This window comes from Neodiprion virginianus, chromosome 2, assembly GCF_021901495.1.
Source record: "Neodiprion virginianus isolate iyNeoVirg1 chromosome 2, iyNeoVirg1.1, whole genome shotgun sequence".
NCBI lineage: Eukaryota > Metazoa > Arthropoda > Insecta > Hymenoptera > Diprionidae > Neodiprion > Neodiprion virginianus.
In genome coordinates this window covers 18,451,184-18,466,151 of record NC_060878.1, presented here as the reverse complement: position 1 = coordinate 18,466,151, position 14,968 = coordinate 18,451,184, and the positions used below count along the sequence as shown (strand labels likewise).

The 14,968-nt window shown below is 35.9% G+C and overlaps 1 protein-coding gene across 1 annotated transcript in view; it reads right to left on the bottom strand.

The window, feature by feature from the left end:
• The window catches only part of LOC124298714 (uncharacterized), a 48,561-nt gene extending 34,659 nt beyond the window's left edge, over positions 1 to 13,902 (bottom strand). Inside the window, exon 1 of the mRNA XM_046751093.1 lies at positions 13,164 to 13,902. The gene's annotated coding sequence lies outside the window, so the exon portion shown is untranslated. The remainder of the gene's footprint in view (positions 1 to 13,163) is intronic.
• Positions 13,903 to 14,968: the final 1,066 nt, after the last annotated feature.

Here is a 14,968-nt window from a genome sequence, read left to right as displayed (position 1 = left end):
TAATGATTGCCACTATGAAACAAAGCTAATCGATTTCTTTCTATCAAAAACTCTTACTGAAACTTAATGATTGTTACATTGATAAGTTATCTCAATTTTGTGATATTGTCAATTCTTCTTACTCTCCTTATTGACATTCCATGCTTTTTTCAACGTTAGTTTCGGAATACAAGTTTGGAGTTCCTCATCGACCAATACAGCGATTGAGTTGAAAAAATGACACGGTCATCGTTTAAATAGCGCGTGCAAACAAAAACAAGGTCTCAGAGTTTTGTGTATATGTTGGATTTCTGTTAACTATTTTCCAAATAAAGGCTCTGGATTCTTTTATTCAAATTTTGCGAAGTAAAATGTTACTATTTTGGAGTGAAAACTGAGCCACTTCGATGGGAGTGAGATTTGACTCCAGAAAAGTGTGAGAACTTGTTAATTTTCTAAATATTTCTTTTAGGTTCTTTGTAGTAAAATCTCACTCCTGTGATTATAGCACGCACCTTTGCGACTCACGCTGCAAACTTCACGTCCGTCGGAAATCACCCACTTCCCGCACTTGTAACACAATAAACTACTTCAGAAAATTACAAAATACGCAATGTTGCGGAAAAGTGAGCACATCCTCTAACTCGACATTTGATATCTCCGGTTCCATTTATCTTTGATCGATGAACGAAGGCGTACTTTCGAGCGTCAGGAAGTGACCTTCGAGAAAAAACTATAATTGACTGAAGAAGTGGATAATTTAAATTGTTATAAACGATTCAAATGCATCAACATTTTATCCATAAATTTCGGTATTTTTCAAATTATCTTTTTAAAAATAGAAGAAATCTTTACTAAAATCTGTAAGAAATATATATTTTTCAGGATTGTATCTCAACGGATTATATTTAAACTAGTTTTCAGCTGATAAAAAAAATTTGTATTGTCTATAATAATTTGAATTTTTCATGCTTTCAGTAACTTACATTTGTTTTATGGGAGATGCATACTTACGCTTCAGAATTCGTGTTCGTTCATTGCTTTGTGAATGGAATTGGAAATATTTATTGCTATCATATCACTTTCTGACTTGTGAAAAAAATAAAATAGTCTGAATACAAATTTCATTACTCCATAATGAATGAAATCGTAGATATAATCGTTAAGTAAGACGGCTTGCTCACTTTACACATACATTTTCTTGAATAGTGGAATAGTTTATGTACCGGCTTCACTTGGCGACACCTTCACACCAATGAAACAGAACAAGCAAGGTTGTGCTAAATTCTTACAAATTAATTCTCCGAAGCCAAACGTACCAACATCAAATATTTCAAATGTTATATCTGAATTCCCGATAATTTCAATTCACAAAATAGTTCTTTTCATGGCACGTGCGCATAAACTAGGGATTTTTGTCGAGTGTAAAATGCCGCACGAGCCGAAGGCGAGTTAAGAAGTTCCTATTTGCGCAAATGCAGCGGAGTGACACAAGATTTCTCATCTGGTCCGCGGAAGTTTCCGTAGTTCCATAATGAAATACTAGTATAACAAGAAGAAGCGAAACAAGTTCATGTGTACCTATACCCTGCAGTTAGTGGAAGGAAACGACACATCATAGCAGGAAACCGAAGAAAATTTACACACACGCTTACAATCTTATGCGTATAGTTGTAGGGACGCATAATCTGTATCGGTAAATCCAGTGTATGTAGCTAACATTGATTCCAAGATACAAGCAGAGTTATGCGGTTTGTTAATTAACCTTGTATGGACCGTTTTGAGGTCAGATATCGTATGGTCACGGAATTTTATAGCACTGACAGAAATATTCCAACGGAGGAAACTACAATCTGCACTTGCACCGGATTTGTTCTCGGTTTTTTTCCGCTTCGCTCAGAGCTTTGAACATGATATGCCGGGTTTTCCGCGGTCTGTCAGAGGTTTTATGAAGCATCTATTTGTTCATGTATACAAGGCTGCACATGAGTATGAGCATATCTTACACTATGACTAGGTATACTTTGAATAATGAGTTAATTAGGCGAGCGACAGATTTGGACATTATACGTGCATGATATTCATCATCACCGTAGACACCATCATGTGTGAATACAGCGCAGATACCGAGGATTTTTTTCAGGTCGCAGGAATATGCCCAGGAACAAACCCCCATGCCTATAGAGTAAAGTCAATTTTCTTTTGAAATTGTCGATGCATGGTACATACGTAGCTAATATTTTACGCGTGAAAGTCACGTCCAGTTAATTACATTTCTGTCATTATTTTTGATCGTTTGGTTGCAAATATCGTGTGTTTAGCGAGACACGATGTAGTATCACATTGCATGATCAATGTTACTATTCGGTAAAACTGTGAATGTTTATAAATTCTTTGAAAGCTAGGGATGATGATATTTTATCCACACCACGCTCTATAGCTAAAAGAAGATAGCTATTGGCGTTATTTTCTAGCATCATAAATTGGAAATCCATCCAAAGATGAAGGTAACCCGAATTAATTTGAATTTTGCAAATCCGACCTTAGGTTCGTGATTAGCTACCCTAAAAACCTCACGGTAGTAGTTTTCATTCAAATACGTTCATCCATACTCAAGATGTCATAATTTTAAATTGATTTTTTGGATTTCAACACCTGCTTGTAAAGTTTGATTTGTGAAGCTTGTGGAGCATGCGTGAGGTGGTCTATTTTCGAAATGTGTAGTACGTTGACGCATGCGCACAACTAAAATGGTCGATCTGACACACTAAGGCTTCCGTTGGCACGAGCGCATTTTCGAATAACCGAATCTTACACATTGTATCATTGAACGTAAATGAATTTACACGATGTTGGAAAAAATATCGTGTGTCAGACGTGCGGGTGGGTGATATCCGACTCGTACGATTCAGCCCTCGCCTTGGATTATGCTGCGTTCACACTAGTCCTCGTGCGAAAACTTAGCACTTGTATTCGTGTGAGCGCAGTACTCGCTGTTGTGGCAATGTTGCCAACTCGGATTGTCGTAATCCCGGTAGGGTGCTTGTCAAATTCCACCAAAAGCCATTAGACTCGTCTGCACTATTTCTCATCAAAAATCACCGAACTAGCTACATTTTCCACCAAAAAATAACAACACCATACTTCAAAAACCGAATCCTACAAACCAATCAAAAAGCGTACAGAAAACGCAACGAAAATGAGTATGCTAGCAAAACCATTTTTATATGCTTATGTTTTATGATAAGAAATGTTGTATCTGATGTTATATTGGATAACCCGAATGTGAAATTCACACATAATTTTTTTTATGCATATGAGTTTTTATGTCGCCTGTTTGGAGTTTGTTCATTTGCGGTTATATCTTGATGTTGGGTTTGTTTATTTGAGATCATATTTGACTCGATGTTTGGGTTTATGTCCGATTGTAGTTTTAGATTATCTGATTTCCCGATGAACCACTGGTTTGCGGCTGACGCTGCCAACTTCACACTTATCGAAAATCGCCCACTTTCCACACCGGTAACACAATATACTATTTCACTTTTCTTGGCCCCCATCTACAGGAATCCAAAAAAATCTTGTATCTTAGGATGATCTACGTTCACGTGTTCATAAGTATAGAGTCAAGAATATAAATAATACTGCACACGTAGCGTCCACCTACAGCATGTGGAAGATGCAGCCTGGAGGCTATAAATATTTCCAATGAAACAGAAGAAGCTGTTTATTGATGGCTGCAACCGCCTCGGACTCTGTATTGGAGGAAGAGATACGAGTGCTCCAATTCTCGAGAGAAGCTTGGCTAACACGAATATGGATCTGAACAAAGAACTTTTCCGCTTTCGATAACAGACGGTCATCTTGCTATATTTACTCATGCTGCATAGTTGAAATTCCGAGTTTGGTACTTCAGGTAATGGGTCGCTGCACCAGAGGATCTGCCGATTAAACGAAAGTTACCTATAACATGTACTCTATCATTTTCCCATGTAAAGTCCATAATTATAACTCGCCTATCGCATATATACACCATGTATACTGATAAAGAATGGTCATTACGATTCTTTACGGCGTACGAATGCCGGAGTCATTTTTTGTACCTCACAATCATTATCTGCAGCGGTATTGAGTGCCCGGATAAGAAAATATATTTCACAAGTTAAAATGTAACACATATGTAATCGGACATCGATAATTATAGTGTGTAATGGTACAGTTGCAATTATCATGAAGTGAGGACAAAGATAATTAAACAATGAACGCAAAAAGTATGTGAAGTAGTATATATGTAAATGTTTTCTGGAGTTCATTATTTCCGCATGCGTCATAAATATCCCGTGGAACATTTGTATATAATAAAAATTGAAATAACTCCCGAATTCCCAATCATTTGCCTTAAGACGAAACTTAGAATGTAGGTCAATCCGAAACAACATTTCAGTTCTCAGTTATATATTCTCAGATTAACCGCTGAAACTTTGTCATTTTCATGACTCAAGGCTGAAAGTAGGAGAAAAAAAGTTGACGCGTTGAGAACTATTCACTGAGAGAAAAATTTGCGCATATAGCTAAAAATCTGTAAGTATAGTTAAAATATTATAGTCGGGAAGATAATTTTTATAGTAGAATTTACTCAAATTATCGTTTGGCGGACTATAAACACAATGTTAATTTTACCACAAACTTCTAGTAGATCCAAGAACGTTAAAGGGACTATAATAATCGTACAATTAAAGATATTTTTTGTTATAATGTTCACCATACACAGATGTTCATCAGGATTATATTCGTATAGTGCGGTGAACTCTGTTCTGTAGTCTTCGATAGTATAGCGTATGGTTCAATTAACTAACTTATAATGAACTATTTATGGATAAGTATTTAGACCACCCGAGATGATTCCTGCAACTTTTGTCAGAGTTCAATGCACCATACATAGTTTGATTCGACTTAAATGTGGTTAACGCTAATACAGTAATTATTCAGAAAAGATCATACGAACATAGTTTCAACGACTAAACATACACTGTTGAAAATATTTGAAAATCTACGCCACATTTACAACACAAAAGTGTAGTTGAATTAAAAATTTCGTGTTATAAAGTGAATTACTAAGCATTCTCAATAAATGTGCATTATAATTTTGTCATTTTGCTTAACTTAGTTGGAAACACGCAAAAGGGTATTTTGAATTTACTTCATTGTGCAGTAAATGTATCAGGTATATTTGGAAATTTCATTTACGGTACTTGGAATTTACTAAAAATTCTGCTGAATTCACTTGATAAATGGAATAATCTTATTGATCAGTTTTCAGTGACTGTACCCGTCATGTCCGTATGGACCGTACATTGTATTATCGATCAAATAAAGTCGTAGATTCTCATAAGGTAGTTTGGCGTAGTAGGTAGGGTGTCCGATTTTATAATCCGAATATTGCGAGCGAAAGGGGTTCGAGCCCCGGTTAGGAAAACATAATGCGCTAGGTTTTATTCGATCCAAAATGCGTTATCAACGGTGGTAGTTACTGATAAGTTGTCAAAATGGTGTCTGCGCTCACGAAAAATCATTGAGATGACTTATCTACGAGTTCCTCATGTATTTTTTTTTATTCCAGTTTTACTATACATTTACGATGAAGCTACTCAACTCGTATAGTAAAAGTTAACAAACTGCAATCTACAATTTCTGTATTGAATTTCCAAATTATAAATCGAGTAACGATAAGTTTATCACGTTTATCGCACTAATGTTTAAACATGGTCAGGTCTTCATTATTATACCGTTAACCATACAACTTTTGTCAGATGTAACGACAAGTTCATAGTTCGGAACAACATAATGCAATAAGTTCTATTCACTATAAATTCGTATTGCCCCCTAAGCACACTATTTTTTATGGTAACGACAACCACAATTTTCATTGCCAAATTCAAAAACTCGTAACTGCAGACTGTCTAGTTCTATATTTCTAAATTTTTGTTCGCTGACACGTGTGCTTACTAGGAATGATAAAAAATAATCGATTTTCGATTAAATCGACTATTTTTTCCCCGTTAATCGAGTATAATCGATTATTTTATAAATTCGATTACGCGATGCATTGGTTAATTTTAGCTTAGTAACCATCGCTAGTGCTTACACTCCAATGGATCAGTCTTCCCTACATTGAAGAGAGACACAGCCTTAGGAACGCTAACTTATCGCTTTAAGAAGACGCTTCGGAGCAACGAACCGCGTGCGACTCGGTAGTGACAACAATAAAAGACCACTGATCCAGAAATCGGAGTTTCTGAACGGAAGGTGTTTCCGATATTGACATCTGACACCAATTCGCGAATTCTCCCTTAGGTGCATTCCCTTCCTATATGTGTTTTCACATTTGGATTGCCTCCGCGTATTTTGAGCAATGTCGGTTGCACGCAGATATCTTACATCCGACATAGGCATACAGCGATCATTTTATCCCGAGTAGCGAATATGGCCACTAATTCCTGGTTTACACGCTCTGATTATATTTGTGCGATAATAATTCAAGGTACAATTGTTACAGGGCATCATACACTGAGAGGTCGACTACACGATCTGATTGAACTTCGATAAATAGTCGATACTCGACGCAACCGCTCGGAAACATAACCTTTTCACGTCTATTAATTGTCAGTTGCGCGAAGAACTCGATGAAAATATTCGGATATTCTCCCCAGTTTTACAATGGTGACAATCATGGTGTGAAAAAAGATTCTGATTTCGAAAATCTCTGCTCGTACAAAGCGTACTCCTGAATCTAGAAGGATAACTAACCTCTACTAGCTTCTGTTCCGTTCCTACGCTACGCTTTAGATGAAGCGTTATTTGGCGGACACACAACATTCAAAGTTCGATATCAATCGATACGCTCAATTATATGCAGTCATAATCAGGAAATTTCAGAAATACTACAATACTTCCATATTATGGCACGTTGAAGTCAGTTACATGTGCGTATCATCATTGGTCGACATAATTATAACGTGTAGACCAGGCATAAGCTATAAATAATCGAAGCGTTGATTAATCGAGTTCAAAAGAATAAACGAACATGATTCGATTGAAACGGTAAAAAATAATCGATTGTTTCGTATTTTTGTGAAACGGTGCATTTGCAATTAAAATTTCGTAAATTTCAGTATATATAGTCTTAATAACGAAAAAGTTTTTTTAATAATTCATAGTTTCATTCAAAATATTTTTCAATTTGAGGTAAAAATATACATTTATCTTTTACTTATAATTAATGCATCAAATAGATACTTGGTAAGGGAGACAATGATAATAATATAATTGATACTCCAATCGCATATATTGATATTTGTGTTGCGTGGTTCGTGGACGTAAAAAACAAAAACCGATTGTGAGGAAAAATAATCGAATCTGTCGATTAATCGAGTCTGAAAAATAATCGATTATAGACGATTGATCTGAAAAAAATAATGGATTTAATCGAAAATCGATTATTTTTGGTCAATCTCAATCCTGAGGTTCACACCTTCTCCGCACGGTGCTGCATCTCTGCCCTGCGAAGCGTAAATACTTGTGATATCTAAACCTGTAACCCAACACGTTCAGACCTGCGTGCCAATGCCGTCATCCTCACGGTCTCCCACTGCCATGTGATTCATTCACTAAACGAAAACAATAATACACACAGTTATCTCATTACGGTATCCACGCTCCTTTATTAGTGCGGTGCAAAAGATCCCATCCCGTTGCTCTTGAGGGGATGCCATCGGCGCTGCATATGCATTGTTATGTATATTATCAGCAGTATTTACAATCTTATCCGATGTGGCGGAATGTAAACGCCATAGATTTTAATTGAACCATGTGTAGATTGTATATGGCATTCACCGATTATCACGGTTTTTAATTCACAACTAATACAAATTTTATAGAAAGCACCTCCATTTGTGTTCATTCTTAACTTTAATATGTATTGTTTGTAATTAAATATGTATGGTTTGTGAAGGCCAAATTTCTTCTAGGGGAAACTGAATGCATTTACTTTATGTTCGTTATCGCGGATTATGAAAATTCTAGTTTTCTAAAACTATAGTGAAGAGAAAAAAAAACATTGGAAGACTCTGACTGTATAGGTACATATATTATGAAAGGTAATGCCTTACATACACCTATTTTTAATCGGAACGATTGTATTAAGCATGCAATGGAAATGAAAACGCTCGTGTTGCCACATGCTGAGTGACTAACCGATTATTTACCCGTGATTTCTCGTATAGCACAGTACATATAAGTACAATTGATGTACGATCTGTATGTGTGTATCCATTACATGATGAACGATAATTGATCAGCTCTGTCTACTCCGGAAAACTGAATTTCATATCATTTACTTCTAGACGCGATGAGTTTGATAGACACAACAGTCTAGACAAGAAAAAAGTGAAAAAATGTATTAACTAATTTTATCCGAATAACCAGTAAGTATAATAAATTCACCCAATTAGTAAGATAGGTTGATTTATTTGCAATTTTTAATTGATTTTTCAGGTATCAGGCTGAGCTCCTCCCTCTGCGTCTCTCCAATCAAAAAAATACTGACATATATATATGAATAAAAATTATGAATATTAAACATGAATATGAAAAAATATAAAATAACGAACACATAGTTGAATAGGATAAAAACAAACATTGATTTGTAAAAAATTGGGTGATTGTTACATCATTTTATTTGCTATTAAATCATGAAACAATATATAATGAATTAAGAAAAAAAAAAAAAAGAAATGAACCTGAAGCATAATCCGACATAGCTGACATCATGTTTACTACCAGGTGGACGGATAAAGCAGCGAATGAAACTTATCAAATGAGCAAACATTCATTCGCACAACGATTTGAACATCATCACGTTTTTTTGATTCCGTGGAAATGAAACGGACGAAACTATGTCTTCTATTATGTGTCGTGAATATCCTAAGGATATATTGTTGAGGCAATTTTTCATTACATCGTAGTACAGAAACGCAAAAAACTGAATTTTTCATTTTAAGACCACAAGTTGCGAAATCGATTTTCACGCAGACTGTTAGAAAAAAAGATTAGAGATTTATCCACTATCTCTCGGGCTTATTGTACCCGCAATCGATCGACCTCATAACAGGTACTACACCTGCATGGACAAATAACAATCCACGTGTAGATTTTTGGAGTAGATATTTGAAAAACTAAACGATCCCATATTTACGTCTTGCTCCAAGATATTTTGAGGTATTCTGAGTTTTTTCTTAAATTCGAGTCGATTATTCAAGTACAGACTTCTGCAGATTTGAAATGAACGAAGAAATTTTTCATTGAACCCATTTGTCAAACAGGTATAGATCAGTTTATTCTTTTCTATTGTTTTCATTTAAGATGAATATTAGTCAGAATAACTATGCGCAACGTTATTCAAATCGTTGATTGCGACAATTTGCAACTCAGATTCGTAAGAAAGTCTGGAAATCATAAGACCACGATCTAGAGCCGTGTAGCCCAACAATCTCGTAATTTGATTTCCAACTACAGATCCAATGTATGTAGGTACAGTGTAGGGTGGTCCTTAAAAAAGTAATTATTCAATTTGGACTGACTCAGCCCCCTCCCCCCCCCCTCCCCCACCTCACCACCAAATCAGTTCTGAGTAATTCAAAAATAATTCGTTATTTTTTTCCCCACTTGGCCCTTTGAGGGGCACATTAAATTCACCGAACGGATTCGACAAAATTTGGTATAGGGGAGTTTCTTGGGTTGCTGAGGGTGAATCTGAACTCGAAATTTCGAAATTCAAAATAGTGGACCTTATATGGCAACATCAAGTGCTTTTGGGATTTCGGTCCACCATATTGGATCCGCCATTTTGAATTTTGTAATTTTGAGCTCAGATTCGTAATCAGCGACCTCGGTAAACCTTGAGAACTAGGTTTCACCAAATTCCAGTGACTTCTTGAATTTTGATGCAACATATTCGATCCGCCATTTTAAATTCACAAATTTTGTGTCTAGATGAGTAATCAGCTAAGCAGGAAATCCCTGTGTACAAAATTTTATTGAAATCCGTTGGACAAATTTAATATGAAGGAGGGTAACCCCTGACGGGGTTAGATGGGGAAATCCAACCTCTTGCGGGCACGGGTTAGAGTTGAAATAAAAATCTGAAAAAATGAGGGAATGATTTTTGAATTGCTCTGGAACCGATTTGGGGCGTGAGCCGGTTGAAATTCAAAAATAACCTTTTTAAGGACCACCCTAATGCAGGGTATGTGCGAAAATACGTCTAGAATTGGCCTGATTATATTATTACCCGACAGCGTTGTCTGAGGCTGGAGGTTCAGCTCTGGGGAATGTTGCTTGTATAGAACAATGTCGTTGTACAAATTTCACCGAGTGACAAACCATTACAGACATACAAGAAGCGACGTCGTTAATACAATGGCGCAAACACTGCACCGACCACGGAATGGTGCTTCAAGTTTAAGGAAAAAAAGTGTTAATATCCCTAAGAGCAAATACACAAAAATTTCATTTGTTATACAGCGCGACAGCGCTCTGTAATTTCTGCTTTGTGGAAAATTGCCTCCTCTAACTGAAAATGTAGTTTTATCAACTGTTTATTAGTTTCCGAAAATTATTAGACACGTTAGAAAAGGTTAGATTAATGTATATGGGACATTCTCTACCAATTCGATCAACGCCTGATCCTCGCTATTAAAATTTGGACCCATAATTTCTTATATCATTTGGCGTTCAGCCTCTGAAATGCTGTCTCATTTATTATGAATATCTCTTATTGATTCATGTTATAAATTATTCCGAAAACAGTTACATGCTTACACGATGATCTCAAGACTCTGGAAAAATGCTCATTTTACACGTTCTAAAACTAGATCCCTGGATCAGATAACCATACTTTTCTCCTATTTTAGATTGGAAATAATTTTAATTTAATTTATTTAGTCGATTTCTAGAGATATCGTTGAGTAATCGTAATGTTTAATGGCTTGTGGTTTAACATGAGTGTGTTGTGCAGAAAAAATCGTAGTCGTGACGACAAAGGGTCGTAAATTACGCCAATTCGGTAACGACGATCGCTCGAATTAGAAACTTTTCAAATTCTACAATTTTTTGTACCAATTGGCTTTACTGTCATTGTTACTTGTCGTCGTCCTATTAGGTAGCTATTTTATTTTATCTGGGATGACTTCTATATCTTCCTATAATCTTATTACTCGAGCTTCGTTGCTTGTTCGTCAAAAGAAATTTTGTCTTCCTAACTTTTCCGTTCCGTATATTATCTTCTTACCAGTCTTTTTTTTTCTAATTCCATCACATTTGTTTAGCCCAAATCAGTTTTTTCATTTCGCGTATTATATATGTATAATACATTCTAACATAAGTGCGAAAGAATTGAGGTATTCACAGCTGAATTACAAAAAATATGTATCTGAAAAACTACGTTCCCCAATATATGAAATTCTGTAAAATGGAACAATGACATAGACTTTCTTCTTCCTTCTTCTGTTTCGCCTTCCTTCTTTTTACCGAAATTATAACATTGCTTCTTCATGGGAAAGTGTGGATCGATCGGCACGGTATGGTTCTCAGAATTTAGCATACGACTCTTTCTACATTTCAATAAATTCCATTGTCTTCCGATCTTCAGGTATCGCATTTCACACGCGAAAACACTGCGCTTACAATATACTTCACGGAAAAATCTGTTACAGCACACCCTCAGCTCTTATATTATGCATTTGAATAATTGGATCGGGAATCATTGTGAAGAGGGAGTTGAGGGAGGGGGTGTGATGTGTTGGAAAACGGAAAAATAAGCTAGCGAGAAACGAGTAATAACAAGACATACGTGTAATTTACGTAGGTATGTGATTGTATGAGAGAATTTTCACAGCTGAATCGTGAAAATACTATCAATAACGCGAAACATTGACGAATTGCTAAGAGATAACGACGGTGTTGGTTTTAGATGATATATTGTTGTAAAGTAACACTTTAGCAAGATGATGAATTATTGTTAGAGACAGATCACGCGAATGACCGATCGGATCGACGTAACGAATGGTCGATGCAGTGGCACAGATATAACTGTTAAATTTTCAATATTGGAACAAATTTTCGAGCCTCATAAAGACTAGCCCTTTGAAACATACATTTTTCCTTCAAGTCAAATTCCTTGAAACTGGGTATGTAAGGGTTCTCAAGGTCACCGTTTTTAAAAAATGGAATTAGATCTGCGAAATTTTGAAAGTTCCAAATGGCGGATCTAATGTGACCGAATACGATCAGTTTTTATATTTTTAGTCCGCCATATTGGATCCACTATCTTGAATTTTGAAACTTTGAAATTTTTACATTGGATTCATTTTTAACGACCGCAAATACCAGGATTACCGAGTACCACTTTCCTAGTCCTCATAACCTTCCCACAATTACATTTATTCTGTGAAAATAGGCATTTTCAAAACTATGTTTATTTATAGCGTTCACTAAATTCGCGGAATCGTCATAATCCCTCTGAAAATATCAACATTGACATCTAGGAAGTCCAATTATGCAAAAAAATGACAGCGATATCTCTAAAATTGAATATAAATCTTGAATAACCGATATTGGGTAAAAGTAGCAAAATGATTCTTAACGAACGTGTTATTGGGAAAAAGTTGGTGTCTAGAAAATTCGCAATGAAATTGAGGTTGTTTCAACGATTTAAACAAATTAATTATAAAAAAACCAGTTTCCAAAAGAATGATGTTTAGAAAACATGGATTTTCTCAATCAATTGAAATTGGTGCAAATTTTTTCAAACCAAAAATGAAACTATCACACCTTTTTCCACTCTCCGTATTTCCAGGCTATTCTTGCAAGTATGTATGTTGTATTGTTCGCGTTGAATTTCAGCGCTCTGTCCATCCACATATAAATGTTTTCTAGCACCGGCTTGTAGGTGGGGGAACATAATTGGTTTTTAAGCCATACGACTTCGACGCGATATTATATTTTTCGGGAATCATCTATCGACCATTGTCAATTGATTTAATTTTAACGTACGTATAAATGTTAATTGCCCACGTGACACGATTATAATTGATATTATAGTATCTATATGCCATTGACGATATTACCTTATTGTCGATCATTCCGAACACCGAACCTCATCCGTCGTGGCGTGTGATCGATCAGGGTTAACACAATCAAACTTTATAATTTTTATAAAAATATTTAATCTCGTTAAGATTAGAATTTCAGGTCGCGTTTGATCACCGATATGTTTGTTAAAGAAGAGCTTGAATTTCTCATCGTTCACCGTGCAAGAAACGGAAAGGAGAATGAAAGCGCAACGAGAACAGCAGAAAAAATTCTACACCTCAGAATTTAAATTCGTCTCGCGTATTACTTATTCAAACACCTTATAATTCGCACTTCGCATAACAATGATTCAAGTCTTTACGCATCTTTTCGATTCTTGCGGTCTAATCTCTCTCTTGCACACTGATCGATCGACGAAAGTGAATCGAGAATTATTATTTTTTCTCCTTGTTTTTTCTTCGGACTTGAATGTATAATAATCACTAATAATAATGCACGGTATGTATGTAATCTATGATATTGTATTAATATACTATCTTCTGTTGAGCTGCGAATGTAAGTCGAATGTTGGTACAATAAAAAACAATTTGAACCGCTGCAGCGGTTTCTTTTAGTCGTACGTTTAGAATTCGAGTTATTTTTTCAATGTATAATTTTTTATCTCCGACGCGTTTATTCAAATTGCGCGACTTGTAGTTTCAGCGGAGAAAATTCGATAAAAATTATTAATTTCGGAAACTATGAAGTGTACATAACCGTGTCTACTGCATTGGTCGATGACCGAACCTGCAATGAATTTAATTCGCACTATAGGAAGCGTTGCCCAGAACATCGGCTATACATAGCCGACGTCGCGACGCCGGCGCAGACGCCTGGCGTCCGAGCCCTTAGCGTCGGGCCGCGAACGGACAGCCACGCAAATTACAGTTCACCAACATAAGCACGAAAATACGTCAAGCTTGAACGAGAAGTCGGTTGAAGAGGAGGAAGAAAAGAGAGGCAGGAACATATTATCATTCAAATATGTCAACGGAATTTCAACGGTTTGAAAAGAACAATTTTTTTTCGAAAGACTAGGTATACAAATTCATTTCATTTCATATTTCAAGTACGACGAACCCGAAGAAATGGTTTATTCAACTCTAGAACACATGTATCTTTTTTTTCTACCTTACAACTCACGAGTGGGGTCGATAACCCTTTAATTCACATTGGGCCGATCATCGTCTGACCTTTTTTTTTGCAGCTTTTTAATTATTAAACTATTTTTTTGGCAACCACTGCCGAGTTTTTTTTGTCCCACATAAGCCCTGAAATATTTCCAAGTATAAATAAATATAAAACTTATTTGTTTACTTATTGAAAACGTAGTATATGTAAATGGTCGAAATTCCTAAATTTCCACGAAAGAAAGCATTTTCTGGTAATTTGACATGAAAATCCGAATGCCAACTTTTACACAAATTTAATACACACAAAAATATTTCACAGAATTTTTTCGAAATTCTTCTTCTTGTTGTTTTTGTTTGTCCGCCAGGTTCAGATTCATAATCAGCGACCCCGAAAGCCCATGAATGCAAAATTTCAAGCGAATCACGCATGGAAGGAAAAATGTGTGTGTCAAAGGGATAACTACCCCACGCGTTTCTTGTACGTAAAATCGTTCTAAAGCACTTATTGGATCCATCAGTACATAAATCCTTTTGTTTTTTAATGAGGAAACGAATGGTGAAGAGCCAATTTAATTTCTAGCTGATAAAAGCGCAGTTTCAAATTCGACAGTGGTCAATTACGACCCCATACATGTGTTCTACGGTTAATACAAACTTATTTCTATACG